This window comes from Puma concolor, chromosome A3, assembly GCF_028749965.1.
Source record: "Puma concolor isolate L17-30 chromosome A3, mPumCon1.1.hap2, whole genome shotgun sequence".
NCBI lineage: Eukaryota > Metazoa > Chordata > Mammalia > Carnivora > Felidae > Puma > Puma concolor.
This window is the reverse complement of record NC_141669.1, coordinates 129,772,381-129,787,159: the sequence shown is the minus strand read 5'-3', so window position 1 is coordinate 129,787,159 and position 14,779 is coordinate 129,772,381. Positions and strand designations below refer to the sequence as shown.

The following is a 14,779-nucleotide window of genomic DNA, read 5'->3' as shown; positions in this document are numbered from 1 at the left end:
GGTTCTAGAAACCATCACCTGCTGGTTCCTGGAGTCCACACATGTCTGAGGTCCTATGTCTCACTCGTCTGGGATTCCCGGCACCCTGCCCCTGAGGTTCAGTAAATCCGCAAAGGCCACAAGCCCGCTGCTCTCGGTCGGTTCCCACTGTTTGGCACCTCTGAGCCCTGATTCCCACTTCCCAGAAGCCAAGGCCTGAGACGGAGCAAGGGGAAAACCCAGCCGCCCCCAATCCCGACACAAAACCAAGTTCCAAGGATGCCAAGAGGCACAGGGACCCAGTCACAGGCCCAGGGGTGAGCCCCCCGCCTGGTCGCACCCAGTGGACCCACTGGGCCTCCTGGGTGCCCAGGCTCTCCTCAGGCCAGCTGGGCGAGGGGCAGACGGGCGGCCCCACCCCCGCCCCGCTCATGGAGCAATCCGCTGAGTCACCCCCACCTCATGACTCGCCTCCCGCCACCGCTGAGGCCTGTAATTATGGCCTCTGTCTCCTCCAAGCTGGGCCTTATCAGTCCATCAGGGCAGGCCAAGGAGGGGGACGCCCGGAGGTCCCCCCCAGACGCGGCGGTCCTGGAGCTCAGTGGCACGCGATCTGGGCATGCCTCTGCCGTCGGTGGTAGCTAGCCGCAAGCCCAGAGGTTGGCTTTGGCTCCCAGAATCCCCAGCATCCTTTCCCTGAACAGCCTCTGCTTCCGCCATTCAAGCATTTTGTTTCTAGAGTGTGCTCTGATCACCCTGGGACATTTCGGACTGTGTCATCCCAAGCCCAGCTAGGGAACCCACTCTGTGGGTGCCTGAGGGGCCAAGGAAGACCCAATGCACAGCTGCCTGTGGTCATGGCTACGAGGCAGAGCTTGCGGTGGGTGCTGGAGAAAGGGGGAAGGAAGGGACGCCAGTGGGGGCACAGTCCCCAGGGACTGGCTCTAGAGGGCAACAGATGGTGGGCGGGCCATAAACCTGCCCTTCACTGCCTTCCTTCCGCCCCTTGTCAGCAAGCTCTGACTCTGGAGGAAGGGACTCCGGTTCCCCATTCTACAGATGAGGAGACTGAGGTTCAGAGAAGCCTGGGACCAACTCCCACCCTCCGGGGATGGTGCTGATGCTGGGGGCAGGGGGGGAGCTTTTCCAGGGAACGGGGATCCCTCCACCCCAAGTAGAGTGTGGAAATGCCAGCAAGGGCAGTCTAACTGCAGTCAAACATCCTGAGTTCAAATCTGGACTGAACCCCTCTGTGCCTGCTTCCCCCACTGCCAATCGGAGATAATAACAATGCCAACCTCATCTGGGTGTGGGGAGAATTATACCCAGCATGTAGTGAGACACCTTCTGAAGGCACACAGTAGGCTCTTTCCCTCCTTCTCTTGAGGTTGGTAGAGCCCTCCTCACACGAGTTGATGGGAGGCAGGGAGGCCAAGATGTGTCTCAAATAAGAGAGGCTGCCTCTGTGCTCCCCCCTCCTCTCCCCACCCCCACACAGGACCCTGGGAAGCTGCAGGCTGCCCCTCACTCCAGGGCAGGGTCCCTACATTTAACATCCCCCAACCCTGCACCTCCAAAGACACACACAGACACATCTCAAGGCCTGCAGCACGGCTGGCTGCTTTGCAATTATTAATAATTTCCGTTCTCTATCCCTCCCCCAGACCTGCTCAACCAGTCTCCCCAAAGCAGCAGAGCAGGCCTGACATTTGAACCGACTATTATGTTCTCACTTCTGAGGGAAACAAGGAGAGAACATGGGCCCATGTCTTAATGCTGGCAGAGGGCTTAGCGGGGCAGCACAGGCCATCTCCAGCCACCCCCTCCCCCCAATCCTGAGTCCCTGGGTACAACAGGACAACAGTCAAGCTTCCCAGGGAAATGGGATCATTACTCCTTTCCAGAAGACCGGGTAAGAGAGAGAGAGAGGTGAAGCCCCTGCCCAGGGGCAGACTGGCAAACCCTCCTGAATGAAGCAGGAGCGTGGGGTGGTCAAGAGTCAAACTCGGCGTCTGGATTCACGTCCCAGCTCTGCTCTTTATTCACTGTGTGGCCTTAGACAAGTCTCTTCACCTCTCTGAACCTCCACTTTCTCATCTTGCGACACGGGGTGATGAATTCGCACGCTGCAGAGTCAGTGGGACTTCAAAAGCCCCAGGCCCAGGGCCCACTAGGGCACATGGGACACAGACCTATGGGGCCAGGATCTGTGCTTACTCTTTGCTCCCCAGAGCCCAGAGGGGCCGGGCCAAAGGGCTAACCAGAGCTGCACCCGAGACCTTGAAGCCCAGTCCAATATCGAGCCATGTCTGAAACCCACCAGTGGGGACAGGCCGGGCTATGTGTGCCCTAAGTACTCCCTTGCTCCACAGCTGCCGTTCGTGACTCCTCCCTGACAGTTACTGACCAGCACACCAGAAAGGTCTCATGCTGCCCGATGCGCCCACGCTGGTGCCGTGAGGCACCACCGAAGGCCTCTGAGCAGGGGCAGGACCTGAGCTGGGAAGGTCCAAAGTTGAGGTCTAACATTCAGGGCCTCACCAGCTACCCTCTTGCCTTTGTGAAATATTAGAATGGCCAAGAGCTCAAGCTGCCTGGTTCAAATCCGGGCTCCAGTATTTACAGCTGTATGGCCATGAGCACGTGACTAGGTTTTTCTGCACCTCGATTTTCATCTGTAACATGGGAGCAACAATAGCCTAGAAGTGAGGGGGAGGTTAAATGCAGCAGTGACTTTTAAAGCACCGAGCACCGTACTTGGCACATAGTAGGTGCTCAATAAATTGAAGCTGGTAGTCTGTTCTGCACCCACCAAGTAGTTCCTTTTTTTTTTTTTTAATTTATATAACGCTTCATGAAATGGACAGTCTCAGAGAACTCCAAAATGAGGCAGACGGAAGGAAGCTTTTATAGGATAAAGAATCAATCAAGAGAAAAAAGAAAAAATATCTGAATAGCTCGGGTTACACAGTCAACCTTGTTAGAGGTTGAGTTTTGTTCTTCATGCTGTTCCCTCTGCCTGGTAGGACCATCTCCACATTTCTCATATGAATTCCTATGCATCCCTGAAAGCCCCCCCTAAATCGTCTCTCCACTGAGGAGCCATCTCTGACCCCTTACACATGTGCGCGCGCGCACACACACACACACACACACACACACACACACACACACACGGGTACCTCCCCACAGCCCGGCCACACTACAGGTAGATGAGCTGGTGCCCAGGGGGTTCACCACTGGATCATGAGTGCCCAGCATGGAGGTGTGTGGGTAAAAGGTTTTCTCTCGCTCTTTCTGTCTTTTACCTCTTATATAATCTCAACCAAAAACAGACACCCCCCCGCCCCCACCGTCCTCACAAATCCCTACAGATGTGGGAAGAGCTTATAGTTTCCAGTCAAACTTTGAAAATTTCCTCAGGCCCCCACCAGAGTGAAGGACAGTGTGGAGCCCAAAATGTAGAATTCAGGATTAAAAACCCTTTAACTAAATGTGTCATATAGATTATTTAGGCAGGTGAGGAGAACTACCATTGGCACAGTAAGAAGGATGGAACGGCCCTGCGTGTGCTACCTGGAACAGCCTTCAATATAAGTTGTCAAGTCAAACAAAAATAAAATGAGGGGCAGAATGGGATATAAACTATACCGGCTATCATTTTTGTACAAAGGAGGGCAGGAGGAAAGGACAATTTATATATTTGTTCGTATGTACGTAAATCAGCTCTGGGGGGAAAAAATCAGTTAAAGGCGGCTGCTTCTGGGGAGGAAAGGTGGGAGGCTGGGAGTCAGGGAGGATGGACGCTTACTTGTCACTCCATATCCTTCTGTACTTTTTGGATTTTTGTACCATTGGCTCACGTTAGCTACTCAAAAATAAGTACCTGAACGGAGTGTAGGGCTCGGAAAGTCACATACTGCAACACCAGACCCAATCTGATACAACAACCCTCTTCAGCACCCTGACGGGCTATCCTTCCTTGAATGCTCCTGGTGACAGGGAGCTCAGTAACTACCCAGCCAGCTAATCCATCTTGGGATAACCTGCAAGGGTGAGCTTGAGCTCAATGAGACAAGGAAAGAAATATGCTTCTGGGGCGCAAACGGGTGCATCTCTCTTGCCCCCGATAGTGGGCACAAATGTGAGTTCCTGCCCAGGGATCCGCTTCCAGGACCTGCCTGTCCCCAGGCCCGGGCGGGAGATGGGCTGGGTGGCAGGGTGCGCTCTGCCGTGACTCAGGCCCCACGGATGCCCGAGGCGCAGCCAGCTTCCCAGGACACAGGGCTGTGACTCAGGGCCACACAGCAGGGCCAACCCAGGTGGCAGCTGGCGGGCCACGGGCACACCCGCACCCCTCCCAGCTCGAACCCCAGCAGGGCCTCTGCCCCAGGCACACACCGCCTGGCCCACCGCTGCCCCCCTTGGCAGACAGTGGGATGAGGAGATGAAGGCTCTGGCACCAGACAGCCCGGGTTAAACCCCGCCTCTCCCATTCACTGACTCGAGCCTCAGTTTCCCCATCTGTACGGAGCGTAACCATACAGCCCTGCCTCCTCTTAGGGCTGTTACGGAGATGCTCCGAGGTAGCTGGGAAGAGCGTCTGGATCGGCCCCGGCACAGAGTCGGTAAATGTCGGTCGTTACTCCCGTGGGGGCCCAGCCTGATGTGAGGTCACGGAGACCAAAGCCTCGACGGGAAGCTGGGGTGCCCCAGCCCACCCTCCTCGGCCCGGCCAGCAGGCCCCGGAGGAGCAGGCCTCCAGGGGCACCTGGCTTCAGAAAGATCTATCAGGCAGCCCCCAGAGGACGCCCCGGGTCCCTGTGACAGACCGTCAGCTCCACGAGAACGCAAGCTTTCTCCTGTTTATTGGTCGTGTCCCCTCTGCCTGGAACAGGGTCTGATGCGATTCGTGTCGTCACACACAGTCCCACGCTTAGAGGCTCCCGCACTCGGTGCGATGCTAAGTGCCATCTTGAAACCCCTGTTGTGAACGAGGGGCACTGCGCTTCCTTTTGCCCCGGGCCCCCGAATCCTAGAATCAGTCCTGCACATGGTTGACACCTAGGATGCGATTCTGAATTTTACCCTGACGGTCACAGATTGCGAGTCTCCATTTACAGATGAGGAAACTTAAGGTTCATGGAAGCGAACAGACTCGCGACGTCACCCAGAATGTGAAGCCAGGCCTGTGGGGCCCTGAAGGCCCGGTGCCTCAGTTTCCCCATCAGTTTCCCCATCCTCGGGCACAGCCGGAGCAGCCTCTCTGTGCCAGGTGAAGCCGCGGCCCCGCGGGTATGGACCTCAGGGCAGCGAGGTCAGAGAGCAAGCAAGCTCTGCTGGCCCCACCAGAGCCATTCTGCTACCCCTTTCTCAGCTGGGGAAACTGAGGCCCAGCTCGGAGCAGGAGCTGCCAGCTTGGCGAGGGCGCCTGCCCGGGAGGCGGCCTGGCCCAGGGCCCGGTCAGGGGGCGGGGGCCTCTGTGAATGGCTCCTCAGTCCCCGCCGACCACAAGCGGGTTGGGTGAAAGGCGGCTGCTCCCCGCCCGCTTCCCCGCCAACGTGGGCCCAAACAATGGGCCTTTGTGCCCGGCGTGGGCGGGTTGTCAAGGTGCGCGGCCCTGGCCCTGAGCCCTGGCCTCAGCCTCCTCGCGGGCAAGGGGGCCGGGCCAGGGGGTCTGCGGGGGCCGGGAAATCCAGCAGACAAGGCAGGGAGGCCTACCTGAGCCACTCACAGCAAAGGAAACTGAGGCACAGAGAAGGTACACCAGGTACCCGGGACCACACAGCACGTGGACCTCAGAGACAGGTCGGGAGTTGGGACACCGGCCCCCCTCTCCCTGTGGCCTGAGTGTCCCCACCCTGCATCAAGGGGCTCGGACGTCCCTGCTGCTGAAACCTCCAGGGGGTCAGCAGAACCACAAACCCCTTCCTCTTGCTTTTCCCTGCCACCATGGCTCCTTTCCAAAGGGGTTCAGCCAGAAGCACCCCCACCTGCCTCACCTCTAGGAGGTCCCCCAAGACTGCATCCACAGCATTGCTAGGAAGGTGTCGCCCCCGCACAAGACCCCACCTACCCACTTTACGTCCCTTTCCACTTTCTAGATCATAGGCCCAGCAGGAAACCAACTGGCCGGAGACCTTGCCACAGGCCTCACGTTACAGGGAAAAACCAAGGCTCTGACAGGGGCTGGGCTCAACCAGGTCACCCACCCGGGATACAGCAATGGTACATAGTTAGACCCCACAGATTTCCAGTGACCCCCAGAAGGAAGAAGGAGGCAAAAGGCCAGGCTGTGCCCTCCAGGCACCCACCTTCTGGCTGGAAAGAAAGAGAAGGCAGCAGCAACAGTAACAATAACACGAGGCTATCAGTTATCGAGCATTTAATCAGTGCCTTACGTACAGGATCTCATTTCATTGTCACAAAACCACTAGGAGGAGGTATTATTATTATCCCCATTTTACAGATAAGGAAACTGAGGCTCAGCTAAGACAACTAAAGTCAGCCGGCTAATAAACGGATTCAAACCCTGCCGAGTCCGCTGAACAGCTCTGCTCACTCTGCTTACCAGGTGCGGTGAATGAGCCCCTGTTACAGATGAGGAAACTGAGGCTATAGGCCAGCAAAGTCACATGCCCAAGGTCACACAGCCAGAAAGTGGGAGGAAGGATTCAACCCTGGGCTTCTGCCCCCACCCAGTCCCAGTCTTGTTTCCTTCCTCCTCCCCCACAATCAAGTTCCCTAAATGTCCCTCCATCTGCCCCAGCCCCTCTACCTCATCTCCTGCTGGGATGGGCCGTGATAGCTCCCCCACACCCGTGTTCACTGGCCTTACCCGACACATAACAGATGATCATGAAAATCCAGAAAGAGAATCCCAGGGGAATAAGCTAAGCATCCAGGCACTGGAGCTGGGAGGAGAGCACTGCTGTTTGTTTACATGACAGATCCTACGTTGAGAATAGAGGCACTCAAGCTGTGTGTTAGACCAATGGGCGCAGATCTCCAAAACAGAGCTTTGAGTGGAAAAAAAGCCAGCTGCAGAAGTGAATGTGCCCGTGACACCCTCTGTATAATCACACGCACGACCACAGCAGGGCACCAAAACCCTCAGGGGTGCGTGTGTGTGTGTGTGTGTGTGTGTGTGTGTGTGTGTAAAAGTATAAAGATGTGGCATAGCCACTTTGGGAAACTGGCCACAGCTGTAAAAACTAACACACGTCCCGCATCACCTTGCAGTTCCTTCCGGAGCATCTACTAAAAGAATTGTGTTCTTAGGTCCAGCAAAAGGTATGTACAAGAATGTCCACAGCAGCACCGTCCAGGAAACCGGAAGTGGTGACCAGCTCCACATGAAGGGGACGGTGGTCTGTTTAAACAGTAGACTAAGACGCAGCAGTGAAAGGAAAGGAACCACCGGCCCAAAACACGGAGGGATCTCACGGGCCTAACACTGAGTGAAAGAAAGTGCCAGAGACAAAACTTACAGAATGGTCCCATATATATGACGTTCAAGAACAGCACAACCAAATGCCACAATTGGTCTGTGATTGCAAGTAGGTGGTGACCCCAGAGCTGTCAAATCGTATAAGTGAGATTCGTGCGTTCGACTGTCCTCCATCGAACAGACAACAGAAGGACAAAGACATGCGTGGAATCCTGAACGCCAAATCCGGGCCTGCAGTGACTTTTAGGAGAGATACAACTGGGGAGGGGCTTCCGGGCTTGTAAGCAATATTGGGGCGTTTTCTTCTTAAGCTGAATGATGGCTGCACGGAAGCCTATTTTATTATCCTTCAAACGTTTTTGAAAGTCTGAACTATTTCGCTGAAGGGGCGCCTGGGAGGCTCAGTCGGTTAAGTGACTGACTTCGGCTCAGGTCATGATCTCGCGGTCCGTGGGTTCGAGCCCAGGCTCGCGTCAGGCTCTGTGCTGACAGCTCAGAGCCTGGAGCCTGCTTTGGATTCTGTCTCCCTCTCTCTCTCTGCCTCTCTCCCGCTCTCACTCCGTCTCTCTCTCTCCCTCTCTCTCTCTCTCTCTCTCTCAAAAACAAATAAACATTAAAAAATTTTTATTAAATAAATATAATAAAATATTTCACTGAAAACCAAACCAAAACCGAAAACCATTTCTGTGGCTTCTCCTGCTCTAGAACATACAATGGCTCCCCACTGCCTACAGGCCAAGGCCCACCCTCCGTTTTGCATGCCATTCAAGGTCTCAACCTGGGCCTCAACCTGTCTTTCCAGCCTCCTCTCTCACCCCTCCCCACCAGCCAAGCTGGTCTCCTCACTCTTCCCCTAACACGCCTTAAACATTCCCATCTCCACGCCTTTCCTCCCACCTGGAATGCCCTCCCCATTCCTGTCTACTTGCTCTGCACCAGGCATTATGCCGAGTGCTTCAGGCTATTAACTCCTGAAATCAGGGGCTGAGCCATGAGGAGGCTGGGGCATTGCTTTCAGCCTAAATCTCCATTGTCACCCCCCAAAAGCCACCCCAAATAATCCAAGAATAAAAAGCGGTCCTGCTGTGCCCAGTTTCCAGACACATCCTCCCAAACCGCAACCATTCCCTGAGCCCCTCCAATAAAGAGGTTCTCGCCTACTACTGGCTTTAATCATTTCACACAGAGGGGAAACCAAGTCTCTGGGAGGGCAAGTGACTTGTTCAAAACACTCAGCAAAGACTGTCCTGCTCCTGAGATCTTTTCTTCCTCTGAAAGCTTACGATCATGACTGGCCCCCAAGCTTGTTCCTGCCTCAGGGCCTTTGCCCTTGCTGTTCCCTCTTCTGGAATGCCCTTTTCCCAGAACTTTCTGTGCCCTGATCCTTTTCATCATTCTGGTCCCTGAATTCAGGTCAGAGCAACCTTCCAGACCCTTTCCCCCAGGGTAAAGTAACTCCACCCCATCTCTGTTATTATATAACCATATTTTATTTTAGGCAGATAACTTAGCACTAAGATTCACTTCTACGTTATCTGCCACAGGTATACCGTCGTAGATACAAACACCACAAAGCAGGCCTTTTGTGCATCTTGTCCACGGTTGCGTTCCAGGACCTGACGTAGCAGGTGCTCAGTCAGTGAGCTGGAAAAACATAAATCGCCAACTGATTGTGCCTACCCACGGTCACACAGAGAAGATGTGACAGAGAAGAAGAAACTTAGTGGCCATCTGGGGCAAGAATCTTTGTTCTTCATCGTTTAGCTCTACCCAGGCCCAAGCCTGCACTGGGCCCAGAGAAATAGGAAAGAGACACAACCGTGGGCCAGGCTGTATGTCCTGGCAGGCCCCCACCACATCCCCCCTGAAAACGTGCATGTTTTGCTGGTAATATTTCCAAGTTTGTGTAATGGTATGATTTTGCCCTCACGATACTGTGAGTTTTCAGCTTGCGTTTTCCTCTTTGTATTCTAGCTTTATTTGTCCAGGCTTTTAGCATTTACACAGATGCTTACACAGCACATACGGCCCCACAAGAGAGAGAAGAACAGAGAGTCAGAGACACTGAGAGACGGGGAGATAAAACAGAAGGAGAGACAGATGGCGACAGAGACAGAGTGAGAGATGACGATGGAGACAGAGAGATCTGACCCCCACACATTACCTAATGTGTGCAGAACAATGACGGTATTTATTGAGCACTTACTACGCTGAACACTTCCACGTGAGTGAGTGTGTGTGGTTCTCACAACTGCCCCGTGAGGTGAGGGCTACTTTCATTCCCGCTTAACGATGAGGAAACGGAGGCACCAAGAAGTGATCCAGCTCGCCCCACTCACACAGCCAGTAGGTGGGGAAGCCAGGTTTGGCCCCAGATCTGCCCCAGAGCCAAGGCTAAACCCTATCTTCCAGGAACAGGGAGGAAATGGGGTCTCTGGGTTTGTTTTAGGGCAATGCTTCTCAAAATTGTCTGCCGGCCAAATGGAGGTCCCGATTCAACAGGGCTAGGGTGGGGGCCCAGGACTCTGCATTTCTAACAGCCTCCAAGCTGTGGATCCTCGCCCACACCCACTAACAGGGTTTAGAGGAGTCTGTGGTGGTGAGGGTCCCATCAGCAGCTACTCCGACCACCAGCCATCCCCACAGGCCCCTTTGGTTCCATTCCCCCTTCTCAGTACTTCCTGTTGATCCGCCCTCGGATTCCTGGGAAATCCCCACAAGCCGGCTGCTTCTGCACACAAAGACAGCTACACAAAGATGTTCATTGTGGCGTTGTTTATAGGAAAGACAGACTGGAACCACCTAAATGTCCGCCAGGAGGGGACTGTTAAATACCTGGGGATCCTTGCGGCCATTAGCTATGATGGCAGAGCAAAGCTCAAGATACACACGACGTCTGACCCAGCAGCTCCACTTCTAGGAATATATGCTACAGACTTGCACATGGACACAAAGACATTTGCACAAGACTGTCTGTTGCAATTTCCAGTGGCGAAAGCCTGCAAGTACCTCAATGGCCATCAGTAAGGAACTGGCTCATTAAACCGTGGTCCATTTCCACAAGGGACTGCTTGGGGAAAAAAGAAAAAAAGGAAAAAAGGCATTCCTTACGCACTGACGTGGACCACCTCCTAGATCTCCTGTTAAGGGAAAAAAACAAGGCACGGGAACAGCTGTCTTCGACAGCTGTAGGAATAGAAGAAGAAAGAAAATCTACGTTTTCGTTTGGATGCGTGTAGAACCCTTCTGGAAAGCCAAACCAAATGTCCCGCGAGGAACTGAGGGAACAGGGGCAGGAGGAACACAGACTTTTAACTGCACACCTTCCTTATCTGTTGGCAACATTAGTAAAAGCTAAAATTTGCTACACGATGGAAGAGTGCTGCATTTTTCACTGTGGGAAAATGCTTCTAATAAACTACTGAGGGGAAAAAGGAGGTGACCCAACTTACATACTACAATATCCACATATTTCCATGCATGTAGGTAGATAGAGAATTGTCTGGAAAGACTGTCACCAAATTGTCAAAAATCGGAGTCATTGCTATTTATACGCTGCATGAGTTCACTTGTTTAATCCTCAAGACAGCTGGGGGAGGTGGACGGACTGATACTGTCCTCATTTCACAAATGGGGAAACTGAGTCCCGAGAGGGGACGTCTTCTGCCCAAGGTCTCACAGCCCGGGGAGGGGGGCTGGGCAGAGCTGAGGTGTGACCCACAATCCTCTCTATCCAAATTGTTTTATGCTTTTTGCTTTGAATTTTTCAGCATTATTGGAAGTTGAAACAACGAACCCAAGTCTGTCTCTCTCTCCTTCTCTCTCCCACCCGGCCTCCCTCCTGCCTGCCCCCTCCTTCCAAACAAAGCTTTTAAGAAAGGACCCTCAGGACACCCCATGTGCCCAAGTCAGCAGCCCCTTCCCTGGCACTCTGCTCCCCCCCACCCCAGTACTTGCCCTTGAGCTCTAGGTGTGGAGGACCACAAGGGCAGCTTTTAAAAAAAAAGAATGCATTACATATCAAGCAAGGGCAGGGGGAATGTTCCAGATAAAAGGACACCAAAGACACTTGCCACCAAATGCAGAGCCTGATCCTTGATCGGAATCTGGACCAGAAAACAATGAGAACAACAAAACCCCCAGCTACCGGGGACACTTGGGAGCAATCTCAGTAGTCTGGACACAGGCTGGATATTAGGTGATAGGACCGGGTCGATGCTAGATGACTGAGGTGTGATAATGGCATTGCAGCTGTGTGCTATGCTGGAACATGCTCTTTCTTGATCTTCAGAGATGCTCCCTGAAGTGTTTAGGGTAAAGCGTCAGGACGTCTGCAACTTACAAACAGTTCAGCAAAACTCACGCAGACAGAGAGAGAGAGAGAGGGAGAGAGAGAGAGAGAGAGAGAGAGACCAAGAACACACATGGGGCCAAGTGCTGACAGCTGGGGAATCTGGGTGAAGGGACTGCTGAGGTTCCTTGTGAAGTTTTTACACTTTTCTGTAAGTTCAAAAATTTCTAAAATAACAAATTGGAGGAGATCAGGGATTGTCGGTGGCTGGTGGTAGGGAAAGGGACTGATGACAAAGGGAAACAGAGAACTTTCTGGAAGGAGGGAAACAACGCTATACCTTCTTCGTAGTAATGGTTATGTAACTATATGCGACACCAAAAAAGGGCGAGTTTTATTGCATGTAAATTATACCTCCAAAATGTGATTTAATTTAAAAAAAAAAAAAAAAACCGTTGTGGGACACAAAGAGCCAGGAGGGCCCCACACCCAGACGAGCTCTGGGAGCACAGTGGGTTCTGACTTGAGCCAGCCTTGCTTCAGCCCGTCCCACTGTGGACCCTGGGGGCTTCAGCAGAGGGGCTGGCCCTCTCCATCCTGGGATCCACAGCCCAGCCCCAGGGAGTGTGTCCAAGCACCAGATGGGAGCTTCCTCCCAAGCCTCCTTGGCCCAAGTCCAGGGCCTCAGGTTCCCCGGGGCCAAGAGAGGCATACTGAATAACCTCTTTGTGCAGCCTGGAGAAAGCGGGTCTGGGTGCCCCTCAGGAGGTGTTCTCAGCCTCACCAGAGACAGAGCGTCAGCAGGAATGACCACTTGTCATCACTCTGTCCACCCCACCACCACCACCACCAGTACAGCCAGAACTACGGGGGCCCAGAGGAGGAAAGCACCTTGCACAAAGTCACACAGCAAGTTAGGCTGCTCTGTCCGGGACAGATCCTTCCTGAACTAAAGCTGCGAGACCCACATTGTCACATCCAACCACCCACCTCCATTTCCCGGGTAGGAAGACCAGTGCCCAAGTCTGTATCAGACTACAGATTAGCAATGTCTCAGGACCCCTGGGCCCTGTTGCTGTGGGCCTATTCGGTATGGCTCCCACGGGCTTGTGGGAAGAGGGGGTCATGGGAGTCCTGACGACCATCCTCTGTCATCCTCACTGTCCCCTCCCAAGCTTCCTCTGCACCTGCCCCCCGGGGCAGAGGGAGGGCAGGGAGGAGGCAGGGGTCCCACGCCTGCCCCCCACCGCCCCAGGGAGCGCCCACATGGCAAAGAGCCACAGATTCTGCCCAGCCCACGAAACTCACCTCACCCAGAACCTGTTTCAACTCCTCCAGCTCTCCTTGGCAGCCGTGGAGGCCTCATTAAGTGATGCCAGCACCTCCCACACACCACCCGAAGAAGGGGAGGGGGCACCCACCAACAATGGAGTCCTGTGGAACCTTCCCCAGAGACCCCCAGGCCCCGCGGAGGGCAGAGGCGGCACGGTGCCCTGCCAGGCCTGGGGAGCAGGGGCCTCGCCGTGAGACAGACCTGCCACCTTCTCCCTGGGCAGGCCTGCATGGGCCCCACAGAGTTGTTTAACCTCCTTAATTAACCGGCAGTGATTAAGAGGCCACCTTGGAAGGCCCCCGGGGCTTCAAGGCAGGCTGGGGGCTGGGAACTGGGGGCAGGGCCCCCCAGCCATGGCAGGCTCAGAAGCTCCCCCTAAGTGGAATGGGGAAGGAACCCCCCCTCCCACCCCAGAGAGTTGGGGGCAAAACAGCCTCTCCTCCTCGAATTGGCTGTGTGATGCTGGGAAAGTAGCCTCATCTCTCTGTGCCTCGGTTTCCACCAGGAGGGAGGGCAGGGTGGCAGCGAGACTTGATTAATGACTGTTTGTGTAAAGGTCCGGGAGATGCTGCTGATAACAGGCCCGGCTATTATTCCGAGAAGGCATCGAGGAGTGTCTGAGCCCATAATTACCGAGAGGATGAAAACAGTAAGGAGCGAGGAGGCCTCACCCAGCCCTGCCCGCTGCCCCCACGCCCACCCTCCTATCCTGGCAGGGGCGCCTCCCCGGGGAAAGGAGACCCAGGGAAAGGAGGTCTCAGACCCCAGCCTAGGCCCCAAGGCTTCTACTCCTCCTCTCAGCACCCAGATTCGTAGAGGATTTCCATCCATCCTTCACTCATTCATTTATTGCATGCGTGTTTATAGAGCACCCACCATACACCAGGCAGTTCGGCAGTGAACAAAACAAACGTGGTCCCTGCCCATGAGGGCTCAGCCCACTACAGGAGGTAGATGATAAACAAATAAAATTCCAGCAAGGCAGCAGGATACGAAAAGAGAGAAAAGAAGAGGCAATGTGATGGGTAACAATGAGGGGGACTTGAGCTCAAATGATCAAGAAGGCTTCTCTGAGGAGGCGACATTAGAGCTGAGAACTGAAGGGTGAGATAGAGTAGCCATGGAAAGAGAGTTCCAGGCAGGAGAGCTGTGTGTGCAAAGGCCCTGGGGTGGGAAACGTGTGTTGGAGGAGACTGGAGTGGAGAGGGAAAAGGGGAGATTGTGGGGGGGGGGTGGTGTCAGAGAGTTGGGCAGGGTGGGGACCAGATCAGCCATGGCCTTTAGGCAGCAGGGAGCCTGGATTACATCCTCAGGGCAGTGGGCAGCGATGGGAGAATTGTGAGCAGGAAAGGGACAAGGGTAGGATCTCCACCCCCCCTGCAGGACGCAGGGCCCACTCAAGGCATACATGAAGGTGAATTACAATTCAAATGGCTGAAGATCCTAATGATGACCACCCTGCCTGTTTGTAGAACACTTTCCTACTGGAGGTTCAAACCCTGGCCTCACCACTTCCTGCCTCTGTGACCTGGGGCCTCAATTTCCTCTCCTGTGACACAACAATGATAACAGACTCTTCTTTTGAAAGGGAGTCAGGCATTCCCAAATCAAATGACAGTGATGATATAAATCCCCATAAGCTCACGGAACAAGGATTTCCTGAGCACCTACTACATGAAGTGGAGACCTGCAGGCAACTATGGGAATGTGGAAGAGAACACTCAGC

General features: G+C 54.2%; 1 long non-coding RNA gene across 3 annotated transcripts in view; it reads right to left on the bottom strand.

Annotated features, from left to right (window-relative positions):
* The window catches only part of LOC147582792 (uncharacterized), a 233,735-nt gene that overhangs the window by 156,235 nt on the left and 62,721 nt on the right, over window positions 1-14,779 (bottom strand). The window lies entirely within an intron of this gene.